The sequence below is a fragment of the Capsicum annuum genome, chromosome 11, assembly GCF_002878395.1.
Source record: "Capsicum annuum cultivar UCD-10X-F1 chromosome 11, UCD10Xv1.1, whole genome shotgun sequence".
Classification (NCBI taxonomy): Eukaryota; Viridiplantae; Streptophyta; class Magnoliopsida; order Solanales; family Solanaceae; genus Capsicum; species Capsicum annuum.
In genome coordinates, this window is record NC_061121.1 from 126,108,736 (window position 1) to 126,127,184 (window position 18,449).

General features: G+C 36.2%; 1 non-coding gene across 1 annotated transcript; it reads left to right on the top strand.

Annotated features, from left to right (window-relative positions):
* Positions 1 to 1,839: 1,839 nt before the first annotated feature.
* LOC124889059 lies at positions 1,840 to 1,946 on the top strand. The gene has a single exon (XR_007047676.1). It is a non-coding gene; the product is annotated as a small nucleolar RNA R71 (small nucleolar RNA).
* The last annotated feature ends 16,503 nt before the right edge of the window (positions 1,947 to 18,449 follow it).

An 18,449-nucleotide genomic window follows, 5' to 3' on the forward strand; every position in this document is an offset into this window, starting at 1 on the left:
CCCTAGCTTACGGCTCATGGTGACCCACTCGTACTTAGATCTAACTTAAGTTATGGCCCTTATATTAACTGAAGTAACCAAACTACTCTTATCCACCAATACAACTCATACCATCCAATTCATACCCATTATAGAAACCAAATCGAACCCACCAACCAACACTGGTCAGTATACGACTAACCCATAGCACTCGTATCCCAGTGTAAGAGTCATTTCTCTAGTCGTATCCTATTCAGAGACCAGAAATCCAGAAAATTTTCTATGGGCCAAAAACCCAAGGTGTTTCATCCATTGGTTATTTTATGGCATTATATATATTGAAAGAAACCTCTTAGATATTTATTTAAAATTTTATCTCACTACACTCCATATTCACCAATGCCCTATCGGTGGTTAAAAATGGCCTTCCAAGAATAATAGGGATTTCATGGTCTAATACACAATCAAGGATTACGAAGTCAGTTGGGAAGATGAACTGGTTGACTTTAACTAGCACATCATATAGTACCTAATAGGTTTCTTGATGGTTTAGTTAGCCATTAATAATCTCATGGTGATAGGTTGTGGTTTCCCGACCTTAGATTATGAAATACAGTATATGTCATTATTTTGATACTCGTCGTAAGGTCACATAAAACCTTTGGCAATTTGAATATTTTGATGGTGCAAGGGGTAGGGAAAGAATCAGGATCTTCCTTCTTTTCTGCCATTGTGCTTGACATGATTGTGCTACAGTGATGAATCACTAATATTGTCTCCTCTTCTACAAGCCACTTTTTGGAGACTAGTTCTTTCATAAACTTAGCATACCCCAACAATTTTTGCAAGGCTTCTATCAATGAAATGTTGATGGATAGGTAGCTAAATTTATCAAAAAACTTCTTGAACATAGAATTGTCCTTTTTTTTTAGCCTTTTGAGAAAAGGGGGAGGAATTGTAATTGGTAGCATGGAGACAATTTGAGGATGTTTCACCTTTGAGTTTTCAATGACAACTTCATTTGTCTTTAACTCGTCATCATTTGGCATTTTTATCTTTACATTTGCTTACTCATCATTTTTTTCTCCTGTTAGGGTCGTCATAAAACTCCAATCCCTTGCCAAGAGTTTCCATACTTCTACTGACAATAGCATTTGTTATCATACCACTCAGCATATCTCTATTTTGTCTTGTATTGAGGTGTGCCAATATTTAATTCAATTTTGAGTCTAATTGTAAGATAATATTTGAATTAGACTACCATTTTATGTAATTTGGGGAAGTCACTCATTATTTCCCTCACTATCTTATCGGTCCCCTCGACTTTTACCAAGATTTAGGCCAAGACGTCTTCATTTACATATCTCTTTATTTCAAGAGGGGACATGTCTTAGTTCTTATTGTTACGACCTTGATTTCCACCTTGCCTTTGGTAAAAAAATATGGAAACCCTCTAAATTCCTTGGAAATACTCTCATCTCTTCCTCAAGTATCTCCTTTTATGCATCTTTGTACACCCTAGCATTCCTTGAAGCTATAGCATTAACTTTTTCAAAGGAGGTTCCCATCACATGTTGAGTAAGAAGTTCAAGTTGTGATCTCATCTAGCTCGTATTTTCATCTCTTTCCTCCTCTTTTTTCCTTTGACGTTAACCCATACAGGATGCGGAGGGAGCCCCTATAGCCACCTCGATATCTTTCATATGCCAACCTCTAGCTAACTTAATCACTTAATCTAACATACTTGATGCAACTTCATAAGATAACTTGATAAGGGACCCTCCGAATGCATGGTCAACCACGATTCTTTTCACTAGATCTATCACCTTATAAAGTATTTAGGTAAGCATCTTCTTGGGAACCTTACGGTTTGGGCATCACATGATTTTATCCTTAAACCTTTGCCACACTACATATAAGGGCTCACCACTATATCGATGAAATTTTGTGATTTCATCCCTTAATTTCAACATATTTTAAAAAGGGAAACTTCGATCTAAAAGGCTTAAGATCGACCCAATTTGTGATAGACCCAGTGATTAAAGATCTCAACCACAACATTGTTTCACCCATTAAAGAGAACGGGAAAAGACTCAATTGAATAGACTTTTAGGAAATATGAGTGACATCAAATTGAGAGCATACTTTAATAATGTTCCTCAAATGAAAATTGGAATTTTCATATGCTTGACCCCCAAACAATCCTTTTATATGTAGCAAGTAAAGCATCACACTTGTGACATAGAATTCAACATTTCCCTCAAGAGGTGGATTGCAGATAGCACTAGCATACTCCACATTACTAAGGTGATCTATAACCTTTGCATATTCATATGATGAGTTGTTATTGATCCCTTCTCAATTCATGGTTATTTGGATACAATAATAGTCACCTATTAAAAAAAACACAAACAACAATTAAAGTAAAGTGCAACACTACAGGTAAACCCAAGTTACTAACAACACCACACAAGTAAAATCTAAGTTTCACTCTTTGGCAATGGTGCCATTTATGATAATTCTCAACTTACACCATTCTTTAGTACAAGGCAATTGTTTTCAATATAATAATTCAACTTAGGTTGGGGTCAAATCCATAAGGAGTATAATTAAGCGTTTGATACCTATGTATGTTGAAAGTCACTAGGCAGTGACTCTTAATGTAGACTTAAAGATAAAAATAAATTAAAGTGAGGTATGATTTAAAACATTGTTTAAACAAAATTTACTTGTGACACTAATTTAGAGAAATAATTGTGGATTAAAATCCAATAAGATATTATTCTTGTGTTTATACGTATCCTATGGGTCATTCATGCATGGGTATTAAGAGTTAGTACAATTCTTAGTCAATGGTTTGGGTAGGTTAGATTTTTAACTCTTAATGTGATACTTTCAATGACACACCAAGTTGCACTCGTGAATTCTTTCTAATTCCTCATGATCAACCCAATTTTTCAAATCCAACTAAACATCCCTATTTCTAGGATGATGCCAATCAATATAGATATATATTTATTTCTAAGATAATGATAAGGACATAAATAGTATCAAATAAGTGCTCATTACAACGCATCACCCACATCCTTCTTTCAAGGAGGATGTGGGATCTAAATCAATTGGGGTTTTCACCCATAATTATCAATTAAATCAAAGAGTAATATCAAACCCCAACATTAATAACTAATAATTTAGACTAACAATCAACACCCATCCATTTTACACCCTAATCAAGCATAACCTCAAAATAAGTATTTAGCTACTCATGAAATTGAAAAAAAGAGATATACCCAAGTTGACATTCTATTCCTCCATTGAATATGCAAATCAAGAATAATCCCAACTTCAATTTTCTAAATACATCTAAGAACCTCTTGGAAATTTAATAACAATTATTCTTTCCCAAAATTGGAGTGATTTTCTTTCTATACCAAATTGAAAATTAGTTGGAAAATGCCCCATTATGCAAAGGGTTTGAACTTTTTAAGATTTTGGGGTTAAACTATGTTGATTGACCATTCTTCCCTTAGAGGATTTCTGCCCCATTGCGATCACCCTTGTTTGATCGCGATCACAACTTTTGCGATCACCAAGATTTGACTGGACACGATCTCGTTCTTTGAACCACAATCATGGTAATTATGGTTGCTTGATTCCCAGCTCTTGCTCCTTTTTTTCCATTTTCCCTTCCTTATAGTTTCATTTTCACTCACTTTAATCATCAGCCCTATAAGACCACAAAAGCTAGAAATAAATGCATTCAAATGGAGAATTAGTCTCAAATACACAATTTAGACCTAGTAATGTGCCCAAATTTGGATGTCAACGAGTGGTAAATTTTCCACTCATCAGGTTCCATTTATGCCCAAGCTCTAGGATTGGGTCATGACCTCTCCCACCCCACCCCCACCCTGGATCTGCTTGTGAGTACGTTGGTGCTTATAGTTAGTTAATTATTATCACTTTTTATAATTTTCAATTTATGTGGAATTTTGTATACGGATCCACCTAGTCATTTTGTGAATTTTACGTGTCTTTCCCATTTTATCTCTAATCGTAGTTTTTATACGTGCTTTATGACTTACGAGTTTAGGTAGTATCTATTTTTTGAGGTGTTCAAAAATTATTTAAGTTATTAATTGAGTTCTTAAATTTTGATAAAGTTAAGCTTGGTCACGATCAATCTTCGATCAAGACAACCTCAAATTAGTGTTCTAATGTTTTCAATAGGATTAGAACATATTTTTTAGTCAATTTAAATAATTTATTTGCTTTTACGAAGTTTAAAATAAATTTCAATGATCTATTCAAAGTTTCAGATATTTTACTTAATTAATTTATTTGGTGATGAATGGACTAAATTTATATTTTTACTTTCATATAGTCCATTTAATAAAATAATAATAATAAAAACAATAATAATAATAATAATAATAAATAAAAATTAAGTGGGAATGATTTAGCATGTTACAAAAAAATAACATCAAAAAAGTTGAGACAAGAGAGGTGGCAGAACATGGGAGTTGCGACATTGATGCTCCAAAGGAGATTTCCAACTATTCAGGTTAGACACTTTAAGATTATATATTTCATTATGTTAAATATATATATATAAGGTGATGTGAGATGAGCGGGCAAAATTTATATTTTTACTTTCATATGGCCCAATTAAGATGATAATAATTAAAAAAATTAAGTGGAAAGGGTTTAGCATGTTAAAGAAAAATAATATCAGAAAAGTTGGAACAAGAGAGGTCACCGAACATGGGAGTTGCGGCATTAATACTCCAAATGAGATTTCCAACTATTCAGGTTAGATACTTTGAGGTTATAGATTTCATTATATTATACATACATATATATATATACACACACATATATATATGTATGTATGTATGTATGTATATATATGTATGTATATATATATACATATATATATGTATTTATGTATATAAATGTATATACACTCACACACACATATATAAGGTGATGTGAGGGTGAGTCGAAGTTATTAAGGACCATTATCATGGGTACAGGTTTGGTGGTTTCCAATGGATCTAAAAGTAATGTAGAAACTAATTCTCTTTTGTTAACATATATATTAATGAAAAATAACATCAAAAAATTTGGGACAAAAGAGGTGACCGAACATGGTAGTGGTGACGTTGATACTCCTAATAAAATTTCCAACTATTCAGGTTAGATACTTTGATGTTATATATTTCATTGTGTTATATATATGTGCACACACACACATATATATATACACATTCATAGATATATATGCATACATTTATACATACATACACAGATACATATATACATACATTTTTTGTTAAGACAGAATTGCATTAAATTGAAGTAACGAGAGTTGCCTAATCAGGCTCAGTTATAAAAATAGGGAAGCTATGTCCCTGGGAGTTCAAATGTAATGGAACATTCCTAAGGTAGGTTGTTCCATATATGTCTTCCCGCACTTTTCCAGTAGCAAAAGATTGTGGAGAGGCCAAAACATAAGTCCTACCATAGCATTCTAGTGTAGAACAGTGTTTTGCAATGGCATTAGCGACCCTGTTCTACTATCTGTAGTTGTGTTGCACAGCTGGGTTTCCCAGCCTTCTTATCTAAGACCTGCAATCATCAATCAAGTTATTGTATATTAGATTACCTTTTGATAATATCTGGATTACTTCTTTTGAATCTATATTAATCTCAATAAGGGTGAGGTTCTGTTGAACAACAAATTTCAAGCCTTCCTTAAGGGCCATTAGTTCCATGTAGTTGTTAGAAGTGAACATAAAGTTTTGGTAAAACCCCCATAATCTAGTCTCCTCTATTGTTCCTGATGACCTTGCCAATGCCACCTTTCCAGGATTCCCAATGTAGGAGCCATTGGTATTAATCTTGAAAGAGTTGGGGCTAGGCGGACAATATCACAGCCTAATGGAAATCCTAGGGTTAGGAGAATTGTGGTTGCTAATATGGTGGAATTCCACAACTTCAGCATAAGCTTCATTGAAGCATGGATCGACATGCTATTCATTGAGACATTATTATTCCTGGTCTTTCAAATAGTCCAGAGGTCGTAGAGGATAAAAGTTCCCCAAGTGATGAGGTTGTCAAAGCTAAAACATCTAATGCGGCCCCAAGTATTCCACCATTAATCTGTGTTGAGCATGGTAAGGGGGATGACTCTATGCCCCACTTTTTATACTAGGAATAACCAGAGTACCTTGGCCTCTGTGCAATGAAAAAAGATGTGTTTGGAATATTTCGGGGGTGGGAGCATAGTTGGAAATAGGGTTTAAGATCAATACCCCTATGGAGGAGAGTAGCTCTGGTGGGAAGGATATTATGATAAAGTAACTAGAGAAAGTACTTGATTTTATTAGGTATGGTGGAATTCCAAATCCAGTTGAAATAAGGGGTATCGGAGGGATGGAATTGTAATGCTTAGAGATTAGGTGATAGGTAGATTTACAGAAGAAGGACCCATTACCAAAGAGTCTCCAAGAAGGGGTATCAATACTATTTCTATGGTTAGGGGTGAAAGATCCCAAGATGTAGAGCTAAAGGGCATTTAGGAGATCAAAAGGAACTTTGTTAAGGTCCCAAACCCCATTCTTCTAGATCTCAGAGATCTTCAACTTTACAGAATCCTTTGGGAGATGACCTTGGATGATCTTATTGAGGGGAGGATGGTTTGGGATCCATTTGTCCTTCCAGACATCCACTTTGTTGCCTTCTGAGATAGACCATTCAATTCCATCTTTACTATTGCTCCAACCTCTTTGGATGGATTTCCAGGTCCTGTAATGGTTTTGGGGGAGGACTTATTATTTAAAGAGCATTTATTAGTGAGGATCCTGGCCCTGAGATAAGTAGGGTTAGTGTGATGTCTCCAGGCTAGGCTTCCTAGTAGGGAGCCATTCTTGTAGCAAGCTTTTCGCATACCCAGGCCCTCATATTTCTTTGGTTTGGTTGTGGAGTCCCATTTTACCATATGCATTTTATTTTTGGAAGTAATGGAACCCCAGATGAAGTTTTTTTGAATCTTGTCAATATGTTTGCGAATGCTGAAGGGGAGGTTGATGTATTGTATGATATGGTTAGGAATACTGCTAAGGTTGGACATGGTTGGGGTGGTTCTACTAGCCATGTTAAGAAACTTGTTTTTCCACCCTGCCATTTTAGTGTTCAGATTGTCCAAAACGAATTGGAAGTCACCAAGGGAAGATTTTTTTATAGAAGATAGGGAACCCAAGGTACTTTCCAAAATTAGATAAAGGCTTGATGATGAATAAATTTGCCAAGTCCTTTTAGAGCTCAAGATTACAATTCTTAGAGAAAAGGACTTTGGATTTTAGAGAATTCACCTTTTGACCAAAGTGGGAGTGGAAGCTGTCAAGGACTCTTTTAATAGTGAGACAATTTCCTTAAGTATCCTTAGCTATGAGGGTAAGGTCATCAGTAAAAAAAAAGAGAGATGGAAGGGCCTTTCTTACAAATAGAAATAGAACTCCTTTGAAGGATGTCAACTTCATGGTTTATCCTCCTAGAGAGGAGTTCCATGCAGATGATAAAAAGATAAAAAGACATGGGGTCACCCTGTCGAATTCCTCTAGTGAGGTGTAAACAGAGAGTCTTACCTCCATTGACCAGGATGAAAATAGAGGAAGAGGAAACATAAGACATGATAAGGGAGATTAACTTAGAAGGAAAGTTGAAATAAATCAGTGTCTGCCTGATGAAAGACCATTCTATTCTATCAAAGGCCTTCTCCAGGTTAATTTTGAGGATTATATTGGCTTGTTTACCCTTAGATTAGCCAGGTGATCAATGTATTCCTAGACAATGATGACATTGTCTTAGGCTCTTCTTTTGGAAAAAAACTGGCATGTGTAGGTCCAATGATAGAGTGAAGGAGAGTTTTAATTCTATTGGCTATGATCTTAGTGATTACCTTATATTGGGTGTTACAAAGACTAATAGGTCTGAAATTTCTCAAGGAGGTGGCATTCCTACACTTAGGGATGAGGCATAGATAGGTGGAGTTAACTTTCTCCTCTATGCATCTATTTGAGAATATAGAGGTTCAAAAGTCAATGAGAGATGGTCCTAGGGAGTCTCAGTACTTTTGGTACATGAAGGGATGCATCCCATTAGGGCCAGGTTCCTTAGAAGGCTTAAAGAAGAAGACAACCTCCTTAATTTCCTTGTTGTTAGGGATGGAGACCACATTATTATGCATATAGGTCTCAACAGAGACTTGGGTTGAAGGATTTAGAAGGCACTTGACATAAGCATGGGTGTGCTTATTGGTAAAAAGGGAGCTATAGAAAGAGAGAATTGTCTCTCTACTCTCAGGGAGGTCAAAGAGCCAGAGGAAATTATCTTTTTGGAAAAAAGAGATATTTTTCCTCCTTATCCTATTGATTGTGGAGGAATGGAAGAATCTAATATTAGCATCTCCTTCCATCAACCAACCTATCCTTGACCTGAGATTCTAGAAATCATGCTTTTGTCTAAGGATAATGCTGAACTCTTCTCTAAGGGTTGACTCAAGTCTATGGAGAAAGTGAATAGTGGAGTAGTTAGGGGAGGCTTGAATGCCAGCCATTCTAGCAAGGATAGATCTGCTAAAAAAAGGTCCAACGTGGATTAAAGGTACAAATCATATGCTTTTGTATAACTTGGCTGGATGAGTCATATGTTGGACAGTGCTGGTTCTAGGGGTTGGGATAGGATACAAGTGGTGGGTACCATTTCTATTGGATGGGTATGACTCATATGGTTCTATCGTATCCCTATGACAAGATTTTTATACAACTTAAGTGGGGGTAATTTGGATATTTCCCTACTTACCCTAATAGGATCCCACAACTTCTAGACTATTTAGGAGGCTATTTACTTTATTATCTTTCTCTTTAACACTTAGAAAGTACTCCTAAAAAATCTAAAAATCCTCTCAAAAGCTTTGGGGCAAGAAAGCTAGGGTTTCATCTTGAGAACTAATTTTAGGCTTGGTTTAGTAATTTCTTTTCATCAATTCTTTGGTATAAGGCATTTTATCTTCCCCCATTGTTATTTACAACTAAAGGCATTATTTTACTATTGGATTTCATGATTTTATTTTTGAATACTTTTGGATTTTCAAAAAATTATTTGGGGGTTTTGTTCATGAATGGTTTGTTATGGTTTTCCGTGGTTTTAATTATGCTTTTATATGCAGCAATGGTTGTTTTGGATAGTTGGATTTTATGTGAATTGTTGTTAGTAATTTGAATTGGTTTTGGATATATACTATGCCACCAATGTGTTTGACAAAATGCTTATAGAGATATGTTCATTACATTGACTTATTTTAAATGGAAATTTCGCTTGTTTTAAACTTGGTAAAGGATTTATGCATGGATTAAGTGGTTTGGAAAGGTAAATGGCTAAATGGTTATGCTTGTTGGGTACTAAATCCCCTAAGTGGATTAATATGGTAATTAGAATGGCACCTAAGATCCCTTATAGCTACATGTGGTTGTCTATGGATTGTAATTAGAAGTATGTTTGGTATGACAATACCATAACTAAATGTCCTTGGTTAATAAATGATAAATAAATTGTTTAGAAATTGTTTTTAATTAGCCATTAAAGGGGGAGGTATAGCTAAACCATGGAAAGTAAAGGTCCCGGGGGACCGAAACTGGAAACTCATATTTGTCGGTATAAGGTTGGCCTTGATTAACCATATGCAAGATGTCATACCTCATATTGGGGGATGTACTAGTCATTCTAATAGGATACTTCTCTGGTTGTGCGGTTACAAGCACTGGGGCCCTTTCAGCAGGGGGAGCTGAACCCATATTGCCCATTAGTACTTTAGGATGGCAAAGCTACACAACGTAGGTAAATATTTTAAATGCATGCTAAACACTGTTCCCTTTCTCGATAGTTATATAGGTATATTCGTATGCATTATGGATGGTTTTAGTTGGTTTTATAACTAGCATTATTTTATCCTTATCCTGAGTTCATGCTAGAGATCATTCGCTAATCCATCTTTTGTCGGTTGTATACCCACGCTTTTTAGGAATCGGCCATTCTACTTCTCTTATCTAGCATGCGGATTTGGTATTAGTATTTTGACTAAAGTAGTGAGCTTTCATCCTTTAAAAAGGCTTTATTTCATGTTATGGACATCTTTGGACATCTTTATTTTATTTTAGATATTGCTTTCAGCCATAGTTAGGGGTATTTCCTAACCAAATATTGTTACTATTTCTGATACTATTTTTTATAAAGGCTTTGTGGTACTTTTGGGGATTAGTATAGGCGGGATTGATATTGGTATTTACCTTGGCATTGGTATTGGTGTTGAGGCTTACACCCTTGGATGATATTGTTGCTTGTTCCATCATATTATATTTTGGGATTAGTTAGCATATTATGTTTTGGTATTCTCTTTGGTTATGGTCTGGTTTATAGACTTTGGTTTGGCTTGGTATGGTTGGATGGTTGATTTGGTACGGATGGACATAGTTGGTTCGATCACAATTGTGACCCTATCCTAGAGTCCTTATGAGAGATTTATACTATCTTGTTATACACTTAAAATTTAGCACACCTAAGGTTGGATAAAGGTGGTTAGATTGGGTAAAAGGGGGGCGATCCCTAGTCCTGGTTGGACTTGGGATGCCTATTACGTCTAGGCCCTTGTTCAGGTCATAAAAAGTTGGTATCAGAGCTTTAGCTTATTGGTCAACTAGGAAGTCCACAAAGCTGTGTTGAGTAAAGTCTATTTCAGGGGTGTGTAGCGTGCCACACTCAAAACAGAGAGGCTGCAAGACATTTAGAAATATTTCACTTTCTTGGTATTCTATTTTCAAGCTTGGAGTCTAAAGTCTAGAAATATTCTCTAATACGTGTTTATTTGTCTTTTAGATCATACTTCGTAGATCTATAAAATAAGAAAATTCTTTTATCCCATTTAGGGATGATGATGAAGTAGTACATCCTACAACGGGGGTACATCTTTGATCTCAGGGTTCTATTCTATATGGTACTTGGGTTCCTCCTAATTCTACCAGTTCTCCTCAGGTCCCTTAGGGCAATGTGATGAATGTAGGATTTTGCCAATCTACCTATGTTATTGCTCAGTTGATTATTACCTAAGCTGAATGGGATGTATCTAGTGGGTTGTCTGCTGAGGCCACAAGAGTTATCCAATTTATGAATATGGGTCCTCCTACTTTTACTGCAATGAAGGTGGAAGAGGATCCTCAGGGCTTCTTTGATGAAATAGAGAAGATATTTCAAGTGATACAGGCTACCAATATGGAGGGGTAAACTTTGCAGCTTATCATCACAAAGATATTACTTATTAGTGTTATAAATAGTAGGATAGAGATAGGGGTGATGTGAAAGAATCTAAATTATGGGCCTGAAAGATCTGAATTATGGGAGGACTTCTGTAATAACTTCTTGGATTATTTCTTTTCTCAAGAGCTGAGGTAGGGTAAGATGGAGAAGTTTGTAAATCTTAAGTAAGGGAGACTGACTATCAAGGAATATGCCTTCAAGTTCCATCAGCTATCGAGGTATGCTCTTGATTTGGTGGCGGGCATGAGAAAAAAGAATGAGGAAGTTTTCTTTTGGGTTGAATAAAGATTTGATCTTGGAGAGAAAGATTGCTTTTCTCATTAACGATATGCATATATCTCGGTTGACTATCTATATACAGAAAGTGGGGGATGAAAAGTTGAGGCACGTGGTGTTTGGGGATAGGCAAGGATAGAGGGGCTGGTGTTATAATTAGGAAGGTTGCAATCCCAGGGTAGTTGGAATAATGGTAAGTGGCAGAAGAAGAATTAGAGAGCTTGGGTTCCTTCTCTACTACCAATTCCCCTTACTCGAAGCAGCAGGGAGATAGGCGCCATCAGGGTGGAGATAATGCATGGACACAGGGTGCCTAATCTTACATGAGTAGAGGCCAGTCAGTTTCTTCATGCCATTTTTTTTGGTTCTGTAGTCAACCCAATCGGGTTTATTGTGAAGAAGCAAGGGACAAATATTTCAGGTATGGCCAGCTAGTTCATCAGCTCAGGGATTGTCCGGTTAATAAGGTTGCTATGGGGGCGAACAAGGTTCCTATGGCTTCATTTTCTGCTCCTACACCTGGTGGTGTAGCATCTGCTTTTATTACTTCTCCTGGTTCTAGCGTTGGTCAAAATAGGTTGTATGCTTTGGCGTCCCAGCTGGAATCTGAGGCATCACCTGATGTCGTTACTAATACGTTACAACTCTTTTTTATAAAGTATATTGTTTGCTTAATCCAAGGTCCATTCTTTCTTAAGTGACTCCTTATATGGCTATATCTTTTGGTTTTGATCCCAAAGTAATTTCGAATCCTTTTTCTATTTCTACCCCGGTAAGAGACTCGATTATCACTAAAAGGGTCTATAGGGGGTGTATCGTGTCTGTTGGTAATATGCAGACTTTGATGGATCTGTTTGAGTTGGGGATGGTAGATTTTGATGTCATCTTAGTAATAGATGGGTTACACTCCTTTTTCGCATCTTTAGATTATCGAACCAAAACGGTTATCTTTAAGTTTCCTGGTGAACCCGTTATAGAATGGTAGGTTGTTTCTTTATCTCCTCAAGGAATGTTTATTTCTTATATTAGAGCTTGAAGGTTATTCTCCTAATGGTGTATTTATCACTTGGTCTGGGTTAAAGATTCTAACTCAAAAATTCCTTATTTATAGTCAATTCCTATGGTTAATGAGTTTCTAGAGATCTTTTCAGATGATCTTCCTAGTGTTCCTCTAGATAGGGAAATAGAGTTTGGTATTTATTTTCTTCTAGACACTCGTCCAATATCTATTCCTCCGTATAGAATGGCTTCGGCTGATTTGAGAGAACTCAAAGAGCAACTTAAGGATATTCTACGTAAGGGGTTTATTCATCCTAGCATTTCTCCATAGCGTGCACTGGTGTTGTTTGTACATAAGAAGGATGATTCCCTCCTGATGTGCATTAACTACCAGCAGTTAAATAAGGTAAAGGTCTATAACAAGTATCCTCTCCTGAGGATATATGATCTATTTGATCAGTTCCCAGGTGCCATGTTCTTTTCTAAGATATATCTTCGGTTAGGGTACCATCAGCTCAAGATTACACAGGTGGATATCCCTAAGATGGCTTTTCATACTTGGTATGGGAATTTTGAGTTCTTAGTGATGTTATTTAGATTGACCAATTCCCCAACAGCATTTATGTATCTGATGAAGAAAGTTTTCAAGTAGTATTTGGATCTCTTCATCATTGTGTTTATTGATGACACTTTGGTTTATTCGCAGAGTGGAGTGGATCATTTTAATCACCTCTATGTCATGTTACAAACCTTAAAAGAACAGAATTTGTATGACAAGTTCGCTAAGAGTGAGTTTTGGTATAACACCATGACTTTCTTGGGTCATATTATTTCTAGTGAGGGGTTAATGGCTAATCCTCAAAAGGTTACTGCGGTGAAGGTGTGGCCTAGGCCGACGACTCCATCCAATATTTGGAGCTTTTTAGGTTTAGACTAGTATTATAGGTGGTTTTTAGAAAGCTTCTCATCGATAATGAATCCTTTGACTAAGTTGACTCAGAAGAAGGCTAAGTTTTCTTGGTTGGATGCTTGTAAGGGGTGTTTTGAGAAGTTAAAGGAAAAGCTCACTTCGGCTCCAATTTTGACTTTCTCGAAAGGTAATGATGGGTTTGTTGTTTATTGTAATACATCATGGGTAGGGCTTAGTTGTATTTTGATGCAGCATAGAAGGTGATTGTTGATGCTTCCAGGAAATTAAAGGTGCATGAGAGGAATTTTCCTACTCATGATTTGAAGCTGTTGGCGGTTGTGTTAGTTTTGAAAATATGGCGGCATTATCTATATGGTATTCACATGGATATTTTTTCTGATCGTAAGAGTCTACAATACGTGTTAATGTAGAATGAGATTAATCTTAAGAAAAGAAGATGGCTTGAGCTTCTCAAGGACTACAATATGAGTCTTTACTACCACCCAGGTAAGGCTAACATGGTTGTTGATGCTCTTAGTAGGTTTTCCATGGGAAGTTTGGCTCTTGTGGAGGAAGGAAAGTGGGAATTGGTGAGGGATATTCATCACTTGGACAATGTTATAGTTCATCTATTAGACTCTAAGAATGGTGGTGTGATGGTGCAAGAAGTGGTTCGATCATCTCTTGTTGAAAAGATTAAGGAGAAACAAGTGTTGGATCCTGTCTTGATGAAAATCAAGAGTGATGTTAGTGGGAAAAAGGTGGCTGTGTTTGAGATTGATGGTGATGGTACTTAGCAGTGCTAAGGAAGGTGTATGTTCTTGATGTTGATGGTTTGCAGTAAAGGATTTTGGTTGAGGTAGATGTGTCATGCTATGTTGTTTATCTCGGCTTGACAAAGATGTATTATCATTTCAAGGAGATCTATTGGTGGAATGGTATGAAGAGAGATGTGGTTGATTTCTTGGACGAGTGCATTGTGTGTCAATAGGTTAAGGTTGAGCACATGAGGCCTGGTAGATTGTATCAAGAGATAGAGTTTCCAGATTGAAAGTGGGAGATGATCAATATGGATTTTATCACAGATCTTCCTCAATCTCGAAACTAATTTGATTTGATTTGGGTCATCATGGATGAGATGATGAAGTCTACTTACTTTCTGAGTGAGGACTACCTTTTCAACTAAGGACTATGCGAAGCTGTATCTTCAGGAGATTGTGAAGTTATATGGTGTACCTGTCTTGATTATTTTGGATTGTAGTATGCAGTTTTCATCTTATTTTTGGCGGTCTTTCCAAAAAAGGTTGGGGACTAAGGTCAGTCTGAGTACTATTTTTTATCTGCAATCGGATGGGCAATCAGAGAGAACTATTAAAACATTGGAAGATATACTTTGGGCATGTGTGATAAACTACAGTGGCAATTGGGTGGAGCATATACCTTTGATGGAGTTTGCTTACAACAATAGCTATCATTCGACTATTAGTGTGGCCCCTTTTGAGGCGTTGTATAGTAGAAGGTGTAGATATCCTATTTGTTGATTTAAGCTTGGTGAGGCATACATGTTTGGTCCGGATCTAGTTTATCAAGCTATTGAGAAGGTGAAGGTGATTCGGCATAGGCTTAAGGCCGCCCAGAGTCGCCAAAAGTCTTATGTGGATGTTAGGTGTAGAGACTTGGAGTTCAAGGTTGGATATAAGGTATTCCTAAAGGTATCTCCTATGAAGGGAGTAGTGCGGTTTGGCAAGAAGGGGAAGCTCAGTCTCCGATTTAATAGTCCTTATGTGATTTTGCAGATAGTTGACAATGTTGCATATGAACTGGAGTTGCCTACTAGTTTGGGTTTGGTTAATCTAGTCTTTCGTGTTTCCATGTTGAGGAAGTGTATTGGTGATCCTTCTTCGGTTATTCCTTTGGAGGGATTGGGTATTTCATGTTCTCTGTCTTATGAAAAGGTCTCGTTTGAGATATTGGATAGGCAGGTTCATCGATTGTGGACCAAGGATATTGTCATGACCCGAGCCGGGGCCCTAGCCTTGATGGGCATCCCGGACCATGAAGGCCCAAGTGCCCTTCTCTATCTGGCAATCATACACACTCTCATATAATATGAAGGAAAATGCGGAAATATAAAACAATACGAAATCATGGTCAATATCATATTTCATTTGAACAATCTGGAACAAAAATAATAAACCTCTAACACGACTAACATCAGTCTGCAAAATCTCTAACAACTGAAAATGACATTTGTCTAAAATCTGGGACAAGGCTCCCAGTCGAACCAAGAATTAAAATAAAATAATAATAATAATAATAATAAGTTCCATAACCAGGCCTTCCGAAGAAAGGGAGGGTCACCAGCTGCAAACTTCTGACAAGTCAATCTACTGCTTAACGGGACCCCGGGACTGTGTCTCAGAATCCTGAAATATAGAGGGTCAATACAGATGTACTAGTACACAGAGCAATCCAAAATAATGTATTTTTATATAACATAAGTGAGAGTAATTTATAAACAGTTTTGTGTATGATATATGAAAATACATGGGCATATTTAAAGGACTTTTAACTATTATCTGAAATTCATGACTCACTCTTTATCTTACTTCTGAGCTAGGTGGTATACTCTACAACTTTGAAATCCCAAGTGCTATATGGAATCTTCCCTTAACTTAGAAGCCAAGCCCGCAACCCAAGTTTTCCCAAGGGTTGGAGTCTCTGTCTTTGATATGCCAAAGGGCACTAGGCCAGCGTATGGTCCCTCTTGGGGACATAATAAGCCCATATCGCAAAACACGATTTTGGGATAGGAGTTATCTAAACTCAAGCCCTTTTCGGGCAACCACCTAACTCTCTTTAAGCCCATTTTTAACTCTTTAAGACATGGATTCTCTAAAATCAAAATTTTAAAATATTACTTTGTTATGACATTCAATCTGATTGTTATTGTTATACCAAGACTTACAAGTCGTATTTCTAAGCCATATTGATATCATGTTATAATCTCTTCATTCAAAACATAATGTTTGGACCACTATATCATTCAAATAATTCAAGAGAATTTATACTTCAAAATATATGTCAAATTATGCAAAGAATCTCTCTTTTCAACATTTCAAAAAACATGTGGTGGTCATGATGTTTGTGACAAATCATGCAACTCTTTCGTTATATATATTAAACATTATTAGCATGTAAAAAAACCCTCTCTTCAATCCAAAACCAGAATCAAGTCATAAACAAAAATCAAGGCATTTGTATTATGCTTCTCAAAAATGCATTTGAAACAATCCATATCGTATGAAAACAATGGGGATCCATAGCAAGAAAGGAATTCTATATGTTCATGCTCTCAATTAAATCTTAAAATTAAATTACATACATACTTGTATACAATACCAATAAAATTTAGGGGAAAGTCCTCAAGACCAAAATAATAATATCATTAAAGAATTCATATTACAAAATTGTAAACATAACCTCCAGAACCCTTCACAAATTCATGATATCACAATGTTTAGATAATATTGAAACAATTTTCTTATGCCTATGTAGTTTTAGGAAAACCCCACATACCTTAATTGTAAAGAATTACGAAGAAATATCGAAAATATTAGACCTTGAAGATTGATTGTCCAAACCCTAGTTGTTTTCCTCTTGTTTTCTTGAAAGATGAATTAGGGATCTAAAGAGAGTTAAAACGTTACTAATAGTCTTAATTCATTTAAGGATGATTTGGGACAGAATTTGGGCGAGGGAATCTGACTAAACTTCCACTTGACCCTTTAGTAATTGAAATAATGCGTAAAACCACTTTAGATTCACGTTAGGTTTAGTGTTAGGGCGCAGTCGACGCAACGCGTCAAGTTCACGTCGGCTTACTGCCTCACATGGAAAATACCGAAACTTTTTGTTCAATTATCAGATTTTGACAAAATTAGTATTGTTGGAAAGCTAATTCAATTATATCTAATTTTGTTGGTCTTGAGCTTCAAAATTCTATGTGTATCAAAAGTTATGCACGTTCAAAGTAGACTCTTGTAGAATCAAATAGAAAACTTTGGATGAATGAAAGATTCTTAGCTCAACTTTGTTATATGTGATTTCTATGAACACTTTTCATCTCATAAACACTCCATACACTAGGAGAAAGATCATGACACATGAATTTAAATATAAACCATGGAATTAGAGTTTACACATATAGGAACGACGGTCCGATTTCTAGCTCGAAAATGTGGGGCATTACATTATCTCCCCCTTGGGATCATTCGTCCCCGAATGATGGGTAGGGACTTCTTAAGTTATAAAAGTTTAGAATAAAGAGCGAAACCTCGCATTGAATATTTTCCCCTAACAAAAAATGCAAAGGCATCAAATGAGCTTCATGATAACCCCTAGTGAAACGTGTAATCACGAAACATGGGATAATAAGACTTTACATAGGGATGATCTTGCACATGTGTTCTATGAATCATAATCATCACAACATAAGGCAGGGGTTTATTTGATAATCATAAAACTGATTTATATTGATACTAATATTGAAATAAGATTTCTTGGAAGATGGGATTAGAAGAATTATCTACCTTATAGGGTGCCACGAATAGACTTAAACTTAGAGGCACCAATCGTCTACACCACAAATAATAAATAGAATACTTCACACTTGCCAGCTTACGATTCTCCAATCACAAATCTAGCCACAAGAATTTGAGTCCTACTACTTAGTACTGCTATGTTGAAGCCTAACTCGAAGTTAAAAGGTGCTTACTTAAGCCACGGGACCCTGTTCTTTACATCCCTTTAAGAATATTTCTTCACCTTATCACTAGCATCAAACACACTAAAGATTTAATTTAGATAGTACTAACCACGTAGAACATAAATTTGTGTTTTCAGTAACCAT